This window comes from Hemicordylus capensis, chromosome 5 (genome assembly GCF_027244095.1).
Source record: "Hemicordylus capensis ecotype Gifberg chromosome 5, rHemCap1.1.pri, whole genome shotgun sequence".
Classification (NCBI taxonomy): Eukaryota; Metazoa; Chordata; class Lepidosauria; order Squamata; family Cordylidae; genus Hemicordylus; species Hemicordylus capensis.
Genome location: NC_069661.1, coordinates 12,131,200 through 12,151,603, shown reverse-complemented (window position 1 = coordinate 12,151,603; position 20,404 = coordinate 12,131,200). Strand labels below are relative to the sequence as shown.

The 20,404-nt window shown below is 41.8% G+C and overlaps 1 protein-coding gene across 6 annotated transcripts in view; it reads left to right on the top strand.

The window, feature by feature from the left end:
* The window catches only part of NPFFR2 (neuropeptide FF receptor 2), a 63,331-nt gene that overhangs the window by 21,500 nt on the left and 21,427 nt on the right, over positions 1-20,404 (top strand). For 2 of the 6 annotated variants that reach the window (XM_053257048.1, XM_053257046.1), the window contains exon 2: positions 19,125-19,301. The exons of 2 other annotated variants lie outside the window; for them this stretch is intronic. The gene's annotated coding sequence lies outside the window, so the exon portion shown is untranslated. Of the gene's footprint in view, positions 1-467; positions 542-19,124; positions 19,302-20,404 lie in introns of those variants that run through there. 2 more of the 6 variants (XM_053257047.1, XM_053257049.1) reach the window with 2 other exon arrangements.

The window sequence follows — 20,404 nt, the reverse complement described above, 5'->3', positions numbered from 1 at the left end:
GTTTTCTGTTCAGTGTTGCGGACAATTTAATTCATAGCTTCTCCATTTTGGATTTGACAAGACAATCACCTTGGCCAATTAACCCTGACAGGAACAAAGGAAGCTGACTTATTCAGTTTCAGACCACTGGTCCCTTTGCTTAGTATTGTCTTCACAGACTGGCAGCAGCTTCTCCAAGGTTGCAGGCAGGAATCTCTCTCAGTCTTATCTTGGAGATGTCGGCAAGGGAACTTGGAACCTTCATGAAAGTGTGCAGGTGCTTTTTTGCTGAGCTCCAGCCCATCCCCTAAGTGGAATATTCTACAGAGCTCACATTTAGTCTCCCATTCAAATGTAAACCAGGGTAGACCCTGATGAGCAAAGAGGACAATTCATGCTTGCTACTACAAGCCCAGTCAAGTGATTGAATAGAATCAAATGAAAGAAAAGTGTCAAAGACAATTTTTTTTGCTCTTTATTTTTATTAGTTTTCTACATATCAATGTGACTTCCCGTTCATCTTTCAACACAGTTGTGCTACAACATCCATATCTGCTCTCAAGTAAATATTTTCTTCATATTTATATATCTAGTTATTATGTCCTAATCCTTGTTTTCATCACCATAGTAATCTATTAATTTCATTACTATAACAAATTCCCCAACTGTTATTTTTACTCAAAGACAAATTCTGGCAATCAGTTGCACAGTCCAGGTAACCTGGGTTCTGAGCTGACCCATCTGAACAGAAATGCAGGCTGGCTTTGCCCAGTGGTGCCTTCACAATTTTTTCTGGTGATTGTCTAATCACAAAATGGAAATATTTTGTTCCTTCTGCTCCAATTCAAAATATGAAGGCAGATATGCTCCTGTGGAAACTTAAAAAGCAAGATTTAAAAAACCATTGGAAGACCTTGGTATATCTTTGTCTGATGGGCTTCCTATGAGCAAGAGAACACAAGAGCTCATTCAGGCATGCAAAACTCCAGACCAGTTTGGTCTGATTATGTGTGTTAAGTGCTCATTTTATTTTTGCATCTCCTCCCTGGCCATTAGAAAGCCATTATGCACTGAATAGCCAGGAAACTCTAAACCAAGCTCTCATTTTAACTTGGCTTGCAATCTTCAGAGGCAAACAGACATTTAAATTACAAATTATTTAGAAGGTAAAGGGTATCTGGGTGATAAAGCAATCTGAACTCAAGACATGCAGAACACCAGAGGGGCTTGTGTGTGCATCTGTCCTTCACTTTTTATCTTTTAACACGTTATTAGTACTACTTATTCTCTAGATTTAAAAAGGCTTTCAGGGTTACTGTTTCCTTGTGCAGAGCTCTGTCAGTAAGAATGGGTACTCTTAGTCATGGACAAATTCTCAACCCAAATAAAGAGACTTGCAAATTAACTTTTGTGGAGGACTGAGAAAAATGGCAAGGAGGTGATGACACACACATCTTCCTTCAGTATTTATTTTGCAAATGTAAGAGAGGTGCATTTCCTCTGGAATCATGATTTTTGGCTAGTCTTGGATTTTCTTCCCCAGTAAATTGTAAGATAAAAAACCTTTTGTTTCTGACTTGTTTTGTGAACTTGAAAAAACTTCAGTAAATAGCACAAACACACCCTGTTGAATTGGACCAAAAGATCACCAAGCTCGGTCTCCTGTTTCCAGAAACAACCAATCGGATACCTCTGGGAAGCCCATAAGCAGGACATGAAGTGAACAGCTCCCCTTTCTTATTTGGCACCTGGTCTTTGTATTCATGGATATACTACTTCTGGACCTGGAGCTTCCATTTTGCTGTCAAAGTGTAAATGAGTTCTCTTTGTTCTCCAATCCCCTTGTGGTTGCCCCTAGAGTAACATAAAGTACTCCAGAGTACTAGGTGTCATTTGTTTAGCCCTCTTGCAAGCCTGGTGTTGGGAGATCTGTATCTGTGAGACAGCAAGTTCAGGCTCCAAAGCAGAATATATGCTTTGATTGCCTCCTTTTCCTTGTCTCTCCCCCCGCCACCCCCCACCAAGACTGATTATACCTCGATTTACCACTCTCGTAGCCAGGCCGTGACCATTTTTCTTTGTATCTCGGAGCCAGCCCCATGGAGCCAGAAAACGAGTGCTGAAAAAATTACTGGACTTATTGATGGCTCACACTGTGGAGGAGGCAGCTAAACGAGCTTCTCTTTATTCCCTTTACAAGTAAAGTGCTCGGAAGAGAAGCAAGGCTTCCTAGGGCAAATCAAGAAAGTATTAAATAATGCTACCTCTGGATATCCTCATCTAGGTGCCATGGTTCCATTTCATTTTCCCATTTTATTTTATTAAATTTATGGTCATTGACCAAGACGTAAACATAGATACATGCATATTACAGTGAACAACAACAACTGCAATAATTTAAAAATTGACTTTTCAGTGAACAAAGATCTTTGAATATTGATAGCAACATAACAAAATTTAGCTGTTACATAGGAAACAAATATGATTGTTTCAGAAAGTAGAAAAGTAACAAGCAAATCATCTGATTCCCCTTCCAATCTGATCAACAACGGGGGGATCAAACATTGTCTGACTCCCCGATAGAACTTACAATTGAGCAGGATATGTGCAGTGGATTCTGTTTCTCCACAAGGACATGTCCTAGCATCTAAGGGCAGGTGATGATATCTCCCTGTTAGCAGGGCTGAAGGTAACACATTAAAACGGGCTCTTGAAAAAGCCCAACGGTATTTGCTGAAAGTGATTTAGTACAGATATTGTGTGGGGGGAAACCCCACCCTCGTGTTTAACAGTATATAACACCCAGGTAGAACAGCAATCTCATTTTGCAGTTCAATATCTTCGATTTTCTGACGCACCGATTTCTTTGCATTTACTAAGAATCAAGAATTTATTAAATAATGCTACCTCTGGATATCTTCGTCTAGGTACCATGGTTAAATTTCCAGGTGCCATGGCTTCCTGGCGCCTGAGATCTGTCCAGCCCTGCTTGTGGGCATATCCACCGTTTTCTTGGTTGCTTTAATTTGTTTGATCCAACCAACCTGTTCTCCCTGCTCTTTTGCTGCTGACACACCTTGGATGGGAAATACAGCAGATACCATGAATTGCAGTGCTTCCTGCTTGTTTACAGCTGCAGAAACTATCAGTATGCATTCAACAAAGGAATGTTAAAAAATTAAAACTGGCGTCCTTTTAGGGAGCCCACTGAGCTTTCTTCGGCAAGGTGACCCCCCACCGCCATTTAAATTCCAAACGTGCCCACTGGAAATGTACAACTGTGCTGTAAGGGAATGTTATAAATGGCAGGTTAGCACTATGTAATAGGTTTGGTTTGGGGAAAATGGTAGGCAGGAAAAATTCAAGGCAGTAGGTGTCTATAGGAGGTGATTAGTTTTAAAACAGCATTTCAGCCTGGAATTCTGAATGCCATAAACCATTTTTTACTGCAGCAAAAAAAGAAGAAGAAGAAGAAGAGGAAGAAAAAGATCCTATTGTAGTCAGACTAATAAGTTGTCAGTTATGATTTGCCCAAATGATGGGTGTAATTCACTGGACTCACTTGAAATAAAAGCCTGCCTGCCTTGGGCAATGGTGCTGAAAGACTAAAGCCTGACCTGAGGCTTTCGGGGTTTCACCTGCTGCCTTAAAATCTGCAGAGGAAGCAGGGGATGAGGGGCTTGAATCAAGCCATGGGAGGGGAGAATCTCGGGATGAGGGGCTTGAATCAAGGGGAATCAAATCTTATCAGCTTGGCTGGTGCACTTTTGCCTCACGGGCCCATCACTGCAGCCCAGAAGGTGTGAGTGGTGGGAAGATGGAGACGAAAGGCACAGAAATGTCTTGGATCCCCGTGCTCTGTAATGAGGCCACAAAGCAAAATACAGCCAAGGCAAGCAGGAGACCTTGTGCTGCCTTTGGACAGGGGTCCTCTTTTGGCTTCTGTGCTCTGCTCTTGTAAAGCACTGGGACAAATGATACAAGCATCAACATTGAGTGGAAGTACTTATTGTGTTCCTGGACTGCACTGTTTCGTGCTTCAGGCCATAACTTGTATATTAGCTCAGATGCTTCCTCCAAGTAGAAAACAACCTTTTTGTATATAGAAAAATATGATATTGGATGCATGCAAGAAAGATTATTTCCTTTCCTGTCTCTGGGCCTTTTCAGATAACATTTTGCCCAACTGGCCCACTGCACCTTGTTAAGATGCAAGTGTGCTGTGAGTGCCTATGCCGTGGGCAGCTCCACTTTCTGTTGAATCAGAAAACTACTTGCAGGTATGCACAATATAGACGAGCTGCGGAATTTAGCTGTTCTTGGCATCTACCTGTGCAGACACAGTCCTGCCATTCATCACCCTGTGGGTGTTGCTATGAGACAAAAACTGGCAATTATGAGGCTGTGTTGATTGTAAAGCATTTTTGCCTCGCCCTCTGGCTTTGGAAAATAATTTGGCTCAGCAAGCGGAGGTGTTGTCATGTTGTCTCTTCCAGGTTTCCAAGGGTTTCTGAAAGTGTTGGCTTTTGATGGCTTGCTAGGATACCTTAAGCATGCATGCAAAAGCCAAGAAATGAAGTCCTATCTAACACCTGCCCATTTGCATTGAAGCTGTCCACAAACATTGGCTAACCCAGGAGTTCCCAACCTTGGGTCCTAGATGTTGTTGGACTACAGTACTCATCATCCTTAGCTACTATGGCAGAGGATGATAGGAGTTGTAGTCCAACAACATATGGGTACCCAAACTCATATTGTGGAGACAAAACTATTTCTAGCTAGAAGATGAACTGGTCAGTCATGAGGCAGAAGGTTTTCAAGGGCACACACAGGATGAATTTGGATGTTGTACAGAAAAAGGAAGCATGGCTATGTTACACTCCCTTTCCCCATTTCTCTGGATTTCAGGGGAAGGAAAGGATATGGGCATTTTCTCCCTTTGCATGAGAACTGGAAGTGGGGGGACAGGAAGCACACATCACCAGCACTTCCTCTCTTTCCACCTCTGTGGAATGTGGCCCAGGAAGGCAGGAGCATTTGGAGCATTGGGAGTGAGACCAAACAATGTCTTTAAATGATAACAAAATGTGTGGGGTATTAAGAAGTGAAGCTCTGTGTGTCAAGAGAATTCTTGGTCATTTAGTTTCTAATGAATGTCGGCCCGCTGCTTAAGCCTGGAAGATAGATTATTTTGCTGTACTTAGATTTATTGCATGCATGCTTCTAATTTTTATGCCACTGAGGAAGGTTCAAGAGTTGAGGGCATGCCCTCTCTCCTGCTGTTGCTCCCATGCAACTGATATTTAGAGCCATCTTGCCTCTTAGGCTGTAGGTGGCCTATAGCCTCAGACTAGTAGCCATTCATAGACTTCTCCTCCATGAATTTATTTAGGCCCTTCTTAAAGTCATCCAGGCTGTTGGCTGTCACCACATCTTGTGGTAGAGAATCCCGTAGGTTGATTATGTGTTGTGTGAAAAAATACTTCCTTTTGTCGGTCTTAAATTTCTTAGCAGTCAGTTTCATGGGATGACCCCTAGTTCTAGTGTTATGTGAGAGGGAGAAAAAATTCTCTCTACCCACTCCCTCCATACCATGCATGATTTTCTAGACCTAGATCATGTTGCCAGTCAGTCATCTTTTTTTCTAAAACAAATAGCCTCAGGTGTTGTAGACTTGCTTTGTAAGCAAGGTTTTCTAGGTCCCTGATCATCTCATTTGTCCTCTTCTGCACTCTCTCCAGTTCTATAATGTCCTTTTTGAGGATGTTTGTTTGTTACTTGAGGAAGCCTTCAGGCACTTTCTAAGCATATTGCTCCTATTTATATGACAGCAAGACCTTGAACAGCACAGACTTTGCTTCCGCCTGCTCCTCTAGGGTTTCTCCACCTTCTGCGGGAAGTGAAATAATAAACTAAGGGATGTTTGAGAACACAATGCATGCAACTGAGTGAAAGCTTCTTTGAATTAATGCAAATCTTCCATTTTTGGCAGCTCCTGAGGTAGGAACATAGGAAGCTGCCGTATACTGAGTCAGACCACTGGTCTATCTAGCTCAGTATTGTCTACACAGCTTGGCAGCGGCTTCTCCAAAGTTGCAATTCAGCCCTGTCTTGGAGATGCTGCCAGGGAGGGAGTTTGGAACCTTCTGCTCTTCCCAGAGCAGCTCCATCCCCTGAGGGGAATCTCTTACAGTGCTCACACTTCTAGTCTCCCATTCATATGCAACCAGGGTGGACCCTGCTTAGCTAAGGGACAAGTCATGCTTGCTACCAAAAGACCAGCTCTCTTCACGAGAGCTGATAAAAGCAATACATAAAATTTCCAGTTCTAAATTGTATGTAAAAGTAGAAATTCAGCATTTGAAATATTTGAACTGGTTCAGATGATCATATGATTAGGGCAGGGACGTGCCAGGAGTGTACCTGCCCTGACATTAGGTCATCCCATTGTGCTGTCGGGACATGCTGTAATTGTGCATCAGGGTTGACCATCCAAATCACCCTTCTACATGTATGCCTCGCAGTGATGTCAATGTGGGTGCCCTCTTGATGCTTCCCTGCCCTGAATGTGTGAGCTAACTCATATGAACTGGCTCTCTGTTGTTTTTGCATCTTACCTTTCCTTCAGGAGCTGAAGTTGGCATACTTGGTTATCTCTTCTCTCCCAGCTCTGATTTTATAGTTCTCACAACTCTGAGGTCCAGAGAGAAACCAACTTTAGCTACACTGGCAATTTCAAGAATGTTGTTGAACAAGATGGAGGGCCGTGCTTTAATAAATATGGGTCCAGAGCTGTTGATCTGACACTTCCAGCTTGCTTCTGTCCATGTTTACTTAGAAGAAAGCCCTACTGAGCTCCGGAATGTTCACTTCCAATTAAGTGAATTAACTATCTTGCTGAATACAATGGTATACTAATCTTGAAACATATTTGATTCATTAAGTGCCGTCAAGTCAGTGTCGACTCTTAGCGACCACATAGATAGATTCTCTCCAAAATGATCTGTCTTCAACTTGGTCTTTAAGGTCTCTCAGTGGTGCATTCATTGCTGTCATAATCGAGTCCATTCACCTTGCTGCTGTTTGTCCTCTTCTTCTCCTTCCTTCAATTTCCCCTTATGGACTTCTCAATGGAGCTGGGTTTTCGCATAATGTGTTCAAAGTATGATCGTTTGAGCCTCATCATTTGTGTATTGACACTCCTTAATTCCACTACATGCACTTTTATTTTCAGTACTTCTTTTCTAATGAGAGGTTTTTATTTTATTTTATTTATTTAAAGAAATATTTGAAAACAGCCAATAGACAACAAAGAAAAGGAAAAAAAGAAGCACATATGACATCTCACGACGAATATATCAACTTGGATTCTACTTCCCTATCTTATCTCCTCCTATCATTTTGTTCTAACCCAGTTCAGTTTAGGCCCCCCAGCTGTTTTTCGACTACAGCTCCCATAATCCCCAGTCACCATGGCCAATAGCCAGGGATTATGGGAGTTGTAGGCCAACATCTGCAGAAGGGCCAAAGTTGAGCAGCCCTGTTCTAACCCAATGGCAGCTGAGTAACATATCTATGCAGCAATACAAACATCAGAATTAAAGATATAAAACTTGTGGCCTTGTCTACATAACCATCCAGATCTTGGATCTGGTGTTAAACCATGAACCAAGTTATAATGTATAAACGGTTCCCACGTTGAAACAAATTTGTCCTCTGATTTGTTCTTTATGTATGAAGTAATCTTAGCCATTGATTCATATTCCCAAAGTTTAAGTTGCCACTCTTCTAATGAGGGAATTAAATTAACTTTCCAATATATAGCATAGAGAATTCTAGCAGCAATTATCATGCATAAAGAGAGTTCAGTATATTTTACAGGTATATGAGGCTTTTTGATATTTAACCAAAAAAATCTGGTAACAAGGGAAAGTCAATATTCAAGAGAGTTCAGTATATTTTATAGGTGTCAGACTCCCAGGGGACAATGTGGGCTCGTAGCCCTTCTTGAACACCAGAATGACTGGAGCATCCCCAAAAAGATCAGCCTCAGGAACAGCCAGGGGAGGAGGTTAGCTTGTCACCTGAGTCCTCCTCCTGGCTTGCTGCATCCAGCCAGTTCCCTCTCCTGGAGAACTCCTGGCTCCCATACTCAGAAGCAACCCCTCATCATCAGCTGCCTTATCCTAAATTACCCCAGTGCAGAGCTGACAAGGCTTTAAGCCAGGCATCCCCAAACTGTGGCCCTCCAGATGTTGCTGAACTACAACTCCCAGCATCCCTAGACACAATTTTTTGTTGCTGGGTATGCTGGAAGTTGTAGTTCAGCAACATCTGGAGGGCCACAGTTTGGGGATGCCTGGCTTAAAGCCTACTCCCAGCCCCGCCCCCTTCCTGACCTTGCTTCCTGTTTCCTGCCACCCAACCCAGCTGTCTCCCTAGAGCTGTTTCCTGCAGCTCTCCTTTCCTTGCCCTCTCAACCCCCCTGGGATCCGACCAGCCTGGGCCTTTCTCATCCCTACTGCCCCCTAAAGGGAACAAAAGCCTCAGAGGAGAGATGCCACACCCTTCTTCAGACTCCACAGGGCCACCCAAGCAACCAGGTAACATGGCATCCCAGCAACAGGTATATACGGTTTTGTGATATTTGACAAAAAAAATATCTGGTAACAAGGGGAAGTCAATATTCAAGATTTGTTGCATCTTAGAATGAATTGTCTTACATAATTGTTGGGCTTTACTGCATGTCCACCACATATGACAACATGTTCTTGCCTGATTCATACATTTCCAGCATTTACCAGAAGATTTATTGTCTATCTTTGCAATCATCATGGGAGTAAGCTACCAGCAAAAGTACATTTTATACCAGTGTTCTCTTAATGTGCTATTCACTGTAAATATAATATTCACCTTCCATTGATACTCCCATTGTTGCATATCGATTCTCCTATTTAAGTTTTGCATTCATTTTATCATGCAATCTTTTACTGATTCTGAATCCTACTTTAATAACAACTTGTATATAAGTCCTAGTAAGTGCTCTGAATTTTGTGTTATTAATGAGAGGTTTTGTTTCTGTGTGATAATACTGAGGCTTTACATGCTGTTTCTACGATATATAGATAATAACAACCTTCCTTCGTTTACCGCAGTCTTGATATTGATAGTTTCAATATTGCTGTTCTCCAAACTAGCAAAAACTAAGATATACTTCCCTTTTGGGTGCAGTGGCTTTCAGCTTCTTCTGGGTATATTTGTAATTGTGTTGATAAACCAAGGGCATTTCATAAATACAGCAAGCATTAAAATTGAGGAATCCAACTGAATCTGAACCCAAATTGAAAGAGAAAGAATAGGAGAATAGGAGGTGGGGGGAAACCACAATTCAGAGGCGCTTTCAGTGAACCAGAACTGAAGCCAAACCGAAGAGCCAGACCTAAGCCATTCAGGGCAATTTTGGCAATTTTTGGGCGGGGTGGCAGGCAGAGATTCCACCCAGTGAAGGTTTTTATCCCCACAGTCTTTCATGGAATGAGTGTAATATGAAACGAATGTAGCATGGGTGACTCTGTGTGTGTGTGTGTGGGGGGGTGTATTGTACTTGTAAACTTCATAACATCATGTGCTCTGTGATAAGAAGAAAAAAGCCTATCTAGTCCAGCATCCTGTTTTCCCCCAGTGGCCCACCAGATGCCTTTGGGAAGCCCACAGCCAGGAAATGAAGGCCTGCCCCCTAAATGTAATACTTTGCATACATTTAAAAAAGGCACATGCCAGCCAGCAGTCACAAAAGGAACACACAAAGCCACCCAAAAAGAAAAAGATGGCATCGGAAGAAGTTAAGCCAGGGGAAAAGTTTGGGAGGATGTTTTGCCTTTCCAACTCTTCCAGATTTGAGCCCAGAATTCTCAGGAGAGAATTTTGTTCGTAGTTTAAACTGCTGTTAAAGATAGAGAATAGAGTGGGTCTGTTTTTCTTGGTCAACCGGCAAATCTGTGTCCATTTGGACCTGATGTTCTCCCAAACCCTAGTGTATTTACTCTCTCTCCACCCGACCCTCTCCACCTCTCTCTTGCTGAGTTTAGAATCTGATCTAGATAAGAGCTGCCCAGCTTTGGCTCTCAAACTGTTGATGGACTATAGCTTCCATTATCTCCAGCCACAGTGGACAATCAGGGATTATGGGAGTTGTAGTCCCTCAACAGTTTGAGGGCCAAAGCTGGTCAGGCAAAACAAGAGATGGTTAAAAAAATTTTTTTAAAGTCTCTTTAAAATTATATTATCGTCTCCTACAAATATTCTGGTTTAAAATGAGGTCTATATTTTTATAGAAGCATGTTGTAGCTTTCTATTTCTGAAAATCAATCCATAACTCTCTGTCAGACTCACTGAGCGGATGTCTTCCCTTCTATATAAAAGGAGCCTTGGAGACATTTGAAGTCAAGTGTTAGAAATACAACTCAAGAAGTTATGTATGTCTTGTAGGCTTTCTCACAAACCTAGGGACTTGCAAGTTATCACAAGTATTGGGATCTAGAAGATGCTGCCATCTCACTCAAAAACCTGAGCCCCAAAAACATTTCTCAATGAACTGCAACCAAACCTGTTGCCTTAACAAGAATTGGAACTGAATCCTTCAACTAGAAAAGTGGTAATTGGTTAGATAATTGGGCATTCATGAACTGTATGACCAATAGCTGATATCCTGACTAAGGCTGCATGTGTGCTACATGAAATCTGCCTGTGAATGGTGATCTTGTATATGTGTGAATTTCACCAAATTCCCTTTTCCTTGGAAGTGCTCTGCACCAGCTGAAAATATATAGGAACATAGGAAGCTGCCATTTACGGAGACGGACCTTTGGTCCATCTAGCTCAGTATTGTCTACACAGACTGGCAGCAGCTTCTCCAAGGTTTTAGGCAGGAGTCCCTCTCAGCCCTATCTTGGAGATGCTGCCAGGGAGGGAACTTGGAACCTTCTGCTCTTTCCAGAGCGGCTCCATCCCCTGAGGGGAATATCTTACAGTGCTCACCCTAAGGGTTGCATGGCCTCCAGAAACATAGGTTTGGGTGTTGCAGGGCACATCTGGTGGAAGGGGAGGTCAGTGAAATTACTCCCCCCCCCCACACACACAAGTAGCTGGAAAGCTTTTCATAGAAGAGGCTCTTCTTTTTTTTTTGGCTGCATGTATGTAGCCTTAGTCAAGATGTCGACCGCTGTTTTCTTCTCTTTTTCTTTTTCTTTTTGTCCTGTGTGGTAAAGTGGTTTACCACTTTGTGTGTGTCTTCCGGTCAGTAGTAATAGTTGTATAGAGTTCTGTTGCTGTCAAAAAAATTGGATGACTTCTGTATAAATGTGTTGGAACCAACTACTGATTCACTTTTAAAATTAGTGTCTGATCTGGGTTGTCATTTAAAAAAAAAAAACCCCAAACCCAAGAACTGATTAACCTGAACAAAACTGAACTCAGTTTTCTAATAGCTTGACTCCCTGGCTGCTGCTGTTACTTGTTTCCAGAGATGTGGGGTGGAAAATAAAGGAGCTAAGCAGAAGTCTAATATTCTGCTTGGCTTCTTAGAAAACTTTAGATATACAGTGAGGAAAAATTAATATGGAGCGTGGGTTTTTAAAAACATTGTATAAATAGGCCAAATGAAATCACAAATCACACGCTAGTTAGGTCATCAGGAAAATTTATATTGTTTGGGTTGTTTTTTTTTTTTTTTAAAGGCGAATATTATGCAAATGAGGCACTATGCAGTTTTCAGTCTCTTAGGAGCTGAGGCATATTTTGAATGTTCATCACACACACACACACTCACACACACACGCCAGATAACCTGGTATATAACCATTTAAAAATGTAAACTCTTTGTTCAAGTGGTTAAACTTTCATTAATGACAAAAGTCATATAAATTTTGTTATTTATATACTGCCCTAAGATCCCAGGATGATTTAAGAGCAAGATAAAACCAATTCAACAAAAACAGGACAAATGTAGCGAAAGTAGCTACATGCATGCGCGCGATGCGCAGTCACTACTTTGGCCACTTCCGGCCAATAGGGAAACAGGGCGGCAGGGAGGAACGCTGCCGCCCTGAGGGACTTAAAAATAATGGTGCGCCGTCAGGGGAAATGCAGCAGGAGGGGTGAGTACACCCTCCCCCACCCTTAACGTACCCCCCCCGGAGCCGAACCCCCGCCGAGCCGAAACGTTTTGAAGGCCTACTAGTAGACAAGCTTAGTAGACACATCACAGCATCTAAAAATCCTTTCCAAGTCCTTCATGGCAACCCTACCAAGTGCTAGTCTGTGGCGTCTTTCTTGGTTGCTGGGTCCTTTACTGTTGATGGCCAATCCTAAAAGACAGAAGCTATCCACCACTTCAGTGTCTTCATTGTCAGTTCTGAGGCTGGTTGCTATACCTGTTGTCATTAGTTTAGTATGCTTTACATTTAGTTGTAGTCCCATTTTTTTCACTGTGCTCCTTGACTAGAGCTTGCAGATCATCCACATTCTCAGCTATCAGAGTGGTGTCATCGGTGTAGCACAGGTTTGTGATGTTTCTTCCTCCAACTTTAAAACCATGCTCTTCTTCTTCCAGTCCAGCTTCTCTCAGTATATGTTCGGCATATACCTTGAATAAATAAGGAGAAAGTATACAGCCTTGCCTTACTCCTTTTCTGATCTGGAACCAGTCTATTTATCCATGTTCCGTCTGGACTGTGGCTTCCTGTCCTGTGTATAGGTTTCTCATGAGAACAATGAGATGTTCTGGGATGCCCATTTTCCTAAGGATATTCCACAACTTGACATGGTTGATGCAATCAAAGGCTTTTCTGTAGTCAAGAAAGCACATATTGACTTCTTTCTGGTATTCTTTGGCTTTCTCAATTATCCAGCATGCATCAGCAATGATGTCTCTTGTTCCTCGGCCTTTTCTGAAACCAGGTTGAACATCTGGCATTTCCCTTTCCAGGTAGGGCTCTAATCTGTGTTGGATGATCCTGAACATGATTTTGCTAGCATGTGAAATTCAGGATATTGTGTGATGGTTTGAGCAGTCTGTTAAGTCTCCTTTCTTTGGAATGGGTATGTAGATTGACCTCTTCCAATCTGTTGGCCACTGTGGTGTTCTCTAAATTTGCTGGCATTGTTTGGTTAGAGCAGGGCTGCACAACTCAAATGCCCTGGTGTGCCGGAACCATCTACCACTTGGTGTGCAGGGCCTGAGGTCAAATTTTTTAGCACATTGTTACATTAAAATTAAAAATATTATTAGTTACTTGTGGATCTATTCCCCCTGTCAATGAACCCATAATTTTCACCAAGGATAGTGGCTAGAGAATAGATCCTGTCCTTGCTCAATCAGTGGGGCCCCTGAAGTACACGCCAGCCCCAAACGAATGCCAAGACCTCTCCTCTCCCTAAATTGTTGTTGCTTCCAGTGGCAATGCTAGGCATGCTTACATGGGAGTAAGCCTCACTGGGCACAGTTCTGTGCATATTTGGAATATATTTCTGAGAAAGCATGTACAGGATGATGCTATAAGGCAGTTTCCAGCTCCTGTGTTGCTGCAGGATACCTGAGGGCCAGTAAAATAGTCCCTGTGGGCTGAATCTGGCCCCCGGGTCTTATGTTGTGCAGGCCTGGGTTCTAACCTTGACTGATTCTTCTTCTGTTGCCTGCCATATTTCTGTAGATATTCCATCAATTTCTGTAGCCTTCCGACTTGGTAATGACCAGAGTGCTGATCTAACTTCATCTTCCCATACTAGAGGTTCTTGCAAGTAGGGAATATCTTCTAGAGTATCTTGGATGTTGACATCCCTGCTGTACAGATTTTCAGTATACTCCTTCCATCTCAGTTTGATCTTCTCTGAATCAGTTACTATCTGTCCTTTGGCATCCCTTAACTTACCAGTTCGAGGTTGGAACCTCCTGAGTTCAGAGATCTTTTTGGAAAACTTTCCTTGTTTTTCCCTTTCTTTTTCCATCCTCGGGGTCTTTACAGATGTCATTGTAGTACTGCTCCTTGTCTTTTCTAACAGCTTTCTGAAATTCCCTATTAAGTTCCTTCCTGAGGTCTTTATCTTTCTTGACTTTGGCTTCTCTCCTCTTCATGGCAATATCCACTGTCTGTTCAGACATCCATTTTGCTTTCTTCTGTTTCTTGGTCTTTGGCAGCCTCTTTTCGCATTCATACTTAACAACTTCTTTTGTTTCATTCCACAGTTCCTCTGGTTCCCTATCAATGAGGTTCAGAATTTCAAATTAATTCCTGATGTTCTCCTTGAAAATGGTGGGTACATTCTCAAGATCATATCGTGGAAGCTGGATAGCTTTGTTTTTCCGCTTTAGCTTGACTTGGAGCTTGCACTTGAGCAGTTTGTGATCTGTTCCACAACCAGCCCCCGGCCATGTCTTTGCTGTTGTAACTGAGCTCTTCCACATCCTTGAACCAATAATGTAATCAATTTGATTTCTGTGCACTCCATCTGGTGATGTCCATGTGCATAGGCACTGCTTTTGTTTTTTGAAGAATATGTTAGCAATGAAGAGATTATTGGCTTGGCAGAAACTAATAAGTCATTCTCCTGCTTCATTTCGGTTTCCTAGGCCATGTAGTCTTAGCCCTTGCACATAGCTGATGCATGAAACTGTGTTAACATGCAGGTCAGTGTTGTGAACTCTGCTCTTCAGATTATATTTTTTTAAGTCTTGGTGCTTCCACTTTCATCTCCCTGTTCATGCCTGCATCTGTCTGAGGTAGTTTTAATTATGAAATTCAACACATGCCCTTGGCAAATGAGTGCATTAGAAGATTCAATTTTATCCCATCACTGGGCTGTCAGTATTTGTTAAATTAATTCCGTTTTCCATTGCCTCCAAAACATATGCACCTGCCCTCTGTGCCCTCGCCAATTATGGTTCTTATCTGCAACTACTAAGCTGCACTGTCACAAGTTATTTTGGAGAGGTGCAGCAGGCTATAGAACATGGGAGAAATGGGAGAAAGGAGGGAAAGCTCTGTCTTGAATAATAAATAGAAATCTGAGCAAAAGCCATTTGTTCTGGGATAATATATACTTGTAAGGGAAAATGAAAAGGAAGAGGCTTTTAAGAGCCAGAGCTTAAATGCAAGACCAATATTAGAATTCATTCAGTTTTCTAAGTGTAATTCTGAACTTGATGAAAGGAACACATCCCATCACTGTCATCTTCAAAAACTGGAAAATAACTTCTTTTATTCTAAGCCCACTGTTGTATCAGCACCAGTAATGTCAGAAGTGCAATAGGGTCTGATCTTGTTCAAAATATCTTGCACACACTTACCTGGTCTGTAGCTCTGGCATAGCAATGGAAAGGATGGCTGTGCCTCTCCCCATCTGGCTCTGAGCGTAGTGGTATGGTCCCAGGGCAAGTTCTAGGGGCACAATACAGCCACCTTGTGGAAGCAGAGCAGGTAAAGGTCTGGCTGGTGGTTCGATGTGTGACTGCCTAGGAACCCCATTGACACCACCTTGAGTACCATGATGGGAGAAAGGTGGGATATAAATATAACATACAAAATATAGCTGCAAACCAGGTACCAGGAGCATTTGGAAGTGTGGTTTTCCCAGGCTTGCTGGAGGAAATGCTCAGAGGAAAGGAGGAACAAGTCCTTCTCTGGCTCAGTTTTTAGTACATTTAACCCTTTTAAGCAAACACTGGGGTTCCTCCAAAAGAGTAACCACTTGAGAATTTTCAAATCGGTTTCTATAAGACAAGTGAAACTTATCGGCTAGTTTCTGCACATCAGTAGGATTGGCACTGACTTGCAAAAAAGTGAAATTGGAATTATTTAAAAACTTGCTTTCTTCCAAAGAGAAACATCTAAGAATTCCTGATGGAAGCCAAATAGGGTTTTCCCATGGAGTTTCTGCATATGCTTAGCAAGAAACCATGCTCACATGTCACAGAGGGATGCCAAATCCCATGTGAAACCTTATCTATTTTTTTAAAAAAATAAATTTTATTAAATTTTCCAAAATACAAAAGATAAAAAGAAAAAATTGAAAGCAAAGTGCAACTCTAAACTAGTAGCATCAAGAGATTTCACAAACTGTTATCTACCAGTGAAATACAATTTTATCATCAGTCTCATCAAGAAACAGAAACTATCTAATCCAGCCAAACAGCCTATCTGAATAAGGTCCAGAGCAAGAATAAAAGGATATATAAAAAGAAAAAAGGAAAATGCAAGACAAAAATCAGTAATGACATTCAGGTTTTATGTCTTTTTAGACTGTGAGCCCGTTGGGGACAGGGATCCATCTTATTTATGTATATTTATTATTTCTCTATGTAAACTGCTTTGGAATCTTCTGTTGAAAAATGGTATATAAATAATTATGTACATCCATTGACATTTGGTACTTGAGTGCATTTTTAATTGGCTGCCATCATCTGACTTTAATTTCTGTTTATCCCAAAAAAACTGATGCACCCATCCTTCAAGAACAAGCAGAAAGAGAAGACACTTTTAGATACCTGACAATTATTCCTGTATATTAATTAATTGGGCTTCAACATTTCAGTCTGGAACATGGAACACTGATAATTATCAATGCCTTTAATTAATAAAGACATTAATATCTGCCTTTAGATACTTCAAAAAAAGGCTTGGGTTATTATAAACTCAACTAAATCTTTCCAAAGTTCTGCTTGTATAAAGGGAACTATAAATGCTTTAATGAACTAGGAAAGCAGGATTCTTCAGATGCCTCACTTCAAGCTCAAATCTGCTGCCCTCGAATCTGAGTCAATATGGATTTGATTTGAATTCTAATTGATTTGCCCAAATTTTTTTAATGGTTGGGTGGCAGGGCCCCTTGGGTGCCAACTGCCAACTAACCCCTAAAGCAGGCATCCCCAAACTGCGGCCCTCCAGATGTTGCTGAACTACAATTCCCATCACCCACAGCTGCAATATATTGTGGCTGGGGGTGATGGGAATTGTAGTTCAGCAACATCTGGAGGGCTGCAGTTTGGGGATGCCTGCCCTAAAGGAATCGGGCAAAGGGCTGAATATTTAGGAATTTTTATGTGTGGATTCTCTGTTGTGAAACAACCTCCTCATAGGGATTTCCTATGACAAAGTCATATCACAGTTGAAAATCCACAGCACATAAAATTATTAAAAATTCACCCCTGGCAGAAGCTTGGAGGAGACAAAAATGGAGATTGCTGGGGACAAAATGGTTGCTCGAATTGCTGAATAGAGGGTGATTCAATTTGACCTTGAATCTGGTAATCATCCTCTAATCTATCTTGATTAGAGATCGAATCACCCAGGTTTGAGTCCAATCATTTCATCCATGAGTGGTTTTGCACATCCCTAACTAGGTGTGCCTGAGGCAAAGGTCTCTGGGAAAGAGTAGCAGGAACCAACACCGCACCAAACCACCAGAAAAGCTTTGTAAGAGATTCTAGCAACAAAGGAGAAAACATCTTAAGCAACCAGGATATCGGCCCAGGTAATTTGCTCACATGAGCTGACACTAGCATATTTGTGCATGACAAAAATGCAGTAGCATGACTGGATTGCAATGATCTTTTAATCAAAGCCAATGGCACAGACATTGTAGTCATCGCCATATCAGTTCTTCTATTACTGAAGCAGCTTGGCTTTCAGACCCTGTGGGTTTCTTTTGAGAAAGTCACAAAGTACCATTGGATTCCAGTCCGTGAAATCGTGGACTCAGTAGGGCCTGGAAAAATTAGTCTTCTTCCATGCTCTCCCTGAGTGTGATACCATATCATTACATGGCAAAAGCAAGACATCTGCATGGTGTGGATAGAATATATTTGATGTGTCAAGTGTGTTTACAAAATTAAGTCGTTGCCCAGCAGTGACTGAAAACCAAGATCCCCACATCTTGGAGAGGTTTATGGTAATCACATATGACAGAGGTAGTATTGCTATGTATGTAAATGATGCAGGACTGCAACTTTTTGCAAGGGAACAAAAGTCCTTTCTGGCTGTTTGCTGACTGAGGATGCCCTCTTACTGCACTCAAAGCAGGCTGCATACCAGGCAAGAATAGTATGGGACCAAACAACTGCTTTCCATCCGTTCATTGGACTCACATAGTGAGTCTTGCTGAATGGGGATGGACGAAGAGCATGGTACATGGAAAATCCTTTGGATAACACTTCCACCTTTCTCAGAACGCTGCAAGGAACTTATGAAATGTGCAGCAGAAATGAAAAGCTGACTGCAAAGCAAGGTGTAAATGTTTCAAAAGTGATCTCGACTGCCCTGGACTGTGTAGCTTGTGCATGCTTGGATTAGAAAGGGATCCAATCTCATTTATTTAATTAATTCATTAAGTTTGTTTCACCACTGAAGTGCTTTTATATATGAGTTATGCTCTTAAGAACTAGTAAAAAAATTGAACCATGTAGTAATATAAGTATTGTTAATGTCAATTAGTTCTGTTGCAAATATTCATGCTCAGTTCCATCAAATATATTTCAAACAATTTGAGTGCTATTTTTCCCCATTTCATACTGGTCTGTGATGAATATTACAATAAAGTAATTTTCTATAGGTACACTATAGATATATAGGTACCACTTTTGATACAGGCACCATTTTGGATTTTTATATGGCTAGTTTTTTCCCCTTTAATATTTGAATTATTCAACAGTCATGCCAATTTTCATGCTTGTGACCCAAAGTGGACGATGCTGCCCACTAAGACATTTTTTGGGATGAAAGGTGCAGCAAGGATGGAGACTTTAGTAGGACATCCTGGTACTATGCTCAAGAATCCAACCTGATCCAGGAGCTTGTGTGAATGGGCATCTCTTTGCAATTTGTGTGTACTGGTGTCCAATGAATGTGTTTTGTATTTAGAAATGCACTCTTAATGTGTCCAGCTAAAGTTCTGCTCTCTGTTTGCTGTGATTCTGAGCACAGGCAGCAATGTAGATAAAGAGAAGGAAGACTGCTGAGCTGGTCACCTCTCCTTGCCTCCTTTGGATCGCCTTTCCCCTTCTGCTCAGTGATGACATTTCACACTGACCACTAAGGGAGGGAAGTTTGAAGGCACTGGCAAGCCGTACTCTTTCTTTTTTATTCCCCATCCAGGTGGCCAGAAGACTGCTTCATGGCTGCTATTCGCAAGCCCCTCTGCACACCATGCTCTTACTCCTGCTTCTGACAGCCATTGCATGTGTGAACAAGAGTCTCTCTGTTGCAACTGTCTTTCACTTGTCCATGTCAGAAATGCAACATGAATTATAGGGGAGAGTACCAGTATTACAGGTAATACTGTACTGAGTATGTACTTAAAGCACTACTTGGATGCCTTAACAACAACTGGATGTCTGCTTATTCACCTGATTCAAGTACAGTTTAAAACTACCTCTGGCAATAATAATAATAATAATAAAGCCCTTCAAATTGTAGCTAGGATTAGTAAAATATGACTGAAGCTAAAATATTAGCAGTATTCTAAGTGAAAACATGCTGCCATTTATTATTACTCCTCACCCTTTTGCATCCTCTGACAGGATGAAGAAAAGATGTTGTTTTTTTAAAGTTGTGATGCTCTTTCGGGAAGAGAAGCGACTGCTTAGGAACATAGGAAGCAGCCACATACTGAGTCAGACCATTGGTCTATCTAGCTCAGTATTGTCTTCACAGACTGGCAGCAGCTTCTCCAAGGTTGCAGGCAAGAATCTCTCTCAGCCCCATCTTGGAGAACCCAGGAAGGCACTCACACCTACAATTGCAAAAGCGGGGATGGAGACATAGGAAGCTGCCATACAGGTATAGCAAGTCAGACAAGTGGTCCATCTAGCTCAGTATTATCTACACAGACTGGCAGTGTCTTCTCCAAGGTTGCAGGCAGGAGTCTCTCTCAGCCCTATCTTGGAGATGCTGCCAGGGAGGGAACTTGGAACTTCAGATGCTCTTCCCAGAACGGCTCCATCCCCTGAGGGGAATATCTTGCATTGCTCACAAATCAAGTGTGAACACAGCACTAAAACACAGCATTAAAACATCCGAGTAAAAACATATCAAGCACATCAGTGCATTTTAAAATTGTTTCAAGTTAATTTAAACAAATTATTTTCCAAGTTTCCTTTTTTTGTGGAAAAATTTAAAGCTAAACTTTCCTAGATTCAAAGAAAATCTGTTGAGACCTGCCCTACACAGGCTTCAGGCCAGCATACCTGTGGACTGTGCATACATACAATCCTCTGCAACAACAGTCATGGTGTCCTTCAGGAAATCCCCGAGGACAGGATGTTTGCTCAGCATAGGCCATGCCCCCTCATGAGCCCCATGATCTTCATTCAAAGTCCTCTTGGCTCAATGCACACCCTGCTTGGCATTTACAAGCTTTTTCAGAGAACTTCTGG